Source organism: Lithobates pipiens, unplaced genomic scaffold, assembly GCF_037356315.1.
Source record: "Lithobates pipiens isolate NorthernLeopardFrog02 unplaced genomic scaffold, aLitPip1_a1.2 Scaffold_8, whole genome shotgun sequence".
Classification (NCBI taxonomy): domain Eukaryota; kingdom Metazoa; phylum Chordata; class Amphibia; order Anura; family Ranidae; genus Lithobates; species Lithobates pipiens.
Window position 1 is genome coordinate 42,309,960 of NW_027507903.1, and position 3,921 is coordinate 42,313,880.

Consider the following 3,921-nt stretch of genomic DNA (forward strand, 5'->3'; position numbering starts at 1 on the left):
GCTTGGATCTGTTACCCGTCACCTGACTGACTGAAATGACAGGCGATATGATTGGACACCAGGCGTCCAATCATAGCAGAGGTCGGGAAGAGAGGATGGGAGACGATATCAAGAAGCTGTCCCACTGAGACAGGTAAGTGCAGACTGCGGGCTGGTGGGGGGCACACTGGCAGCATTTAATATGGCACAGTGGCTGTTTGATGGGGCACAGTGGTGGCGATTGATGGGCACAAGTAGCTGCATTTGATGGGCACAGTTGCTGCATATGATAGGCATAATGGCTGCATATGATGGGCACAATGGGCTGCATTCGATGGGCACAATGGCTGTATATGATGGGCACAATGGCTGCATTTGATAGGGGAGGGGGGGTCCAGTATTTTTCAGTTTGTTTGCGCCCCCCAAAAAATTTTGAGCACCAGCCACCACTGATTGATAGTCCTAATATGTTGATGTATGGACATCAGCCTTCACTTTTGTTATTCTAGAATTAAATGTGCTCATATGCTGTATATTTTCTGCTGAGAAAGTAACATTCAATTATGTCACTCAGGACACAATAGAAGCAATTGTTCAAGAGTTACACAAATGCATTAATGGGGCCCTGAATTATATTCATTTCCAGGCTGACAGATATCCGCTCAATCCATGCATTCAACTCTTCATTCCTTAAAGTCCTCACCAAAGATTGGCTATTTATTTGGCCCGCTCTAATGGCTGACCAAACCTGCAAAATTGGACCGCCTGCAGCCAAGGTGTCAAGCGTCCATTTCATTATATATATATATCTGTAGCTCTGGCTGTATGTTTAGGGTTGTTGTCCTGCTGGAAGGTGAACCTCCTCCCCAGTATCATGTCTTTTGCAAACTCTGAAGCCCCATACACACTATCAGATTTTCTGATGATTTTTTCCTTCAGATTTACCAAAACCATGTAATATGAGGTCAAACCTTAGGAGTTTTAATTTGTTTGCAGTCAGGCAGGCCCTTATACTACATGGTTTTGGTAAATCTGAAGGAAGAAGTCAGCAGAAAATCTGATAGTGTGTATGGGGGCTTAACAGGTTTTCTTCTAAGATTGCCCTGTATTTGGATGCATTCATCTTCACGTCATCTCTGACCAGTTTCCCTGTCCCTGCTGAAGAAAAGCATCTCTACAACATGATGCTGCCACCACCAAGTTTCACGGTGTGGATGGTGTGTTCAGGGTGATGTGCAGTGTTAGTTTTCTACCACACATAGTGTTTTGCTTTTAGGTCAAAAAGTTCAATTTTGGTCTCATCTGACCAGAGCGCCTTCTTCAACATTTGCTGTGTCCTCCACATGGCTTCTCGCAAACTGCACACAGGACATCTTATGGCTTTCTTTCAACAATGGCTTTCTTGTTGCCACTCTTCTATAAAGGCCAGATTTGTGGAGTGCACGACTAATAACTGTTCTGTGGACAGATTCTCCCACCTGAGCTGTGGATCTCTGCAGCTCCTCCAGAGTTACCATGGGCCACTTGGCTGCTTCTCTGATGAATGCTCTCCTTGTCCGGCCTGTCAGTGTAGGTGGACGGCCATGTCTTGGTAGGTTTGCAGTTGTACCATACTCTTTACATTTTCGGATGATGGATTGAACAGAGCTACGTGAGACGTTCAAAGCTTGGCATATTTTTTTGTTGTAACTTTAATTTCTATCCCTGACCTAGTGTGTTCCTTGGCCTTCATGATGCTGTTTGTTCACTAAGGTTCTCTAACAAACCTCTGAGGGCTTCACAGAACAGATGTATTTATACTGAGATTAAATTACACACAGGTGCACTCTTTTTACTAATTATGCGACTTCTGACAGCAATTGGTTCCACTAGATTTTAGTTAGGGGTTTCAGAATAGAGGAGGCCAAATACAAAGGCACACCACACTTTTCAGATATTTATTTGTAAAAAAAAAAAAAAAAAATGTGAAAATCATTTCCCTTTCACTTCACAATTATATGCCACTTTGCGTTGGTTTACCACATAAAATAAATTTATACACACATTATATATATATATATATATATATATATATATATATATATATATTTATATATACACACAGTGCCGTGCAAAAGTATTTTGTTGCCTCACAACCTGGAATTAACATGGATTGTTTGAGGATTTGTATCATTTTATTTACAGAACATGCTCACAACTTTGAAGAATTTTTTTATTTTTTTTTAATTGTGAAGCAAACAACAAATAGGACAAAATTAGAGAAAAAGTCAATGTGCAAAACTATTTACCCCCCTAAAGTCAGAACTTTGTAGAACCGCCTTTTGCGGCTATCACAGGTCCAAATGGCTTTGGATAAGTCTCTATGAGCTTGCCACATCTTACCACTGGGATTTTTGCCCATTCCTCCTTGCAAAACTGCTCCAGCTCCTTCAAGTTGGATGCTTTGCGCTTGTGAACAGCAATCTTTAAAGTGATTATAAGAGTTTTTTTTTTTTTAAACAAACATGTCATACTTACCTCCACTGTGCGGCTTGTTTTGCACAGAGTGGCCCTGAACCTGCTCTTCTGGGGTCCCCCAGCGGCTCTTGCGGTTCCTCCCCACATCAGATAACCCTCTAGGAGAAGCACTCTCCTGAGGGGGCTACCTTGCGTGTGCACCCCCGAGTCCATCATTCAGCATCCATAGCCACTGAATGTATGACTCGGCCCTGCCCCCCACATCACTGGATTTGATTGACAGCAGCGGGAGACAATGGCTGCACTGCTATCAATCTAGCCAATCAAGAGCCAAGAACCCCGGGCAGAGGGACAGCAGGTCCCCGCCCGGGTGAAGATCCAGGGCTCAGGTAAGTAAACTGGGGCGGGGGGGGGTCACTGCCAGGTGTTTTTTCACCTTAATACATGGATGCATTAAGGTGAAAAAACACAAGGGTTTACAAACCCTTTAAGTCTGACCACAGATTTTTTATTGGATTGAGGTCTGAGCTTTGACTAGGCCATTCCAGCACATTTACATGTCTCCCCTTAAACCACTCAAGTGTTGCTTTAGCAGTGTGTTTGAGGTCATTGTCCTGCTGGAAGGTGAACCTCCGTCCAGGCCTCAAATCACACATCGAGTGGTACAGGTTTTGCTCAAGAATATCCCTGTATTTAGCATCATCCATCTTTCCCTTAACTCTTCCCAGTCCCGACTGCTGAAAAACATCCCCACAGCATGATGCGGCCTCCACCATGTTTCACTGTGGGGATGTTGTTCTTTGGGTGATGTGATGTGTTGGGCCAGGCAGCGTTTTCTTTAATGGCCAAAAAGTTAAATTTTAGTCTCATCAGACCAGAGCACCTTCCTCCATACATTTTGAGAGTCTCCCACATGCCTTTTTGCAAACTCAGTATGTGCCATTTTGTTTTTTGCTGAAAGTAATGGCTTTCTTCTGGCCGCTCTGCCATAAAGCCCAACTCTATGGAGTGTACGGCTTATTGTCCCCCTATGTACAGATACTCCAGTCTCTGCTGTGGAACTCTGCAGCTCCTCCAGGGTTACCTTAGGTCTCTGTGCTGCCTCTCTGATTAATGGCCTCCTTGCACGGTCCATGAGTTTTGGTGTGCGGCCATCTATTGGCAGGTTTGCTGTTGTGCCATGTTCTTTCCATTTGGTTATGATAGATTTGATGGTGCTCCTAGGGATCATCAAAGATTTGGATATTTTTTTTATACCCTAAGGGCCGGTTCACACAGGGGGCGATGCGAGGCGACACCGACTTGCCTCGCCGCGACCTCAGCGGCGACTTGCAAATGACTTCTGTATAGAAGTCAATGCAAGTCGCCCCGAGGTCGCCCAAAAGTAGTACAGGAACCTTTTTTCTGAGTCGGAGCGACACGAGTCGCTCCTCTCAGAACGGTTCCATTGTACAGAACGGGGGCGACTTGTCAGGTCGCGGCGAG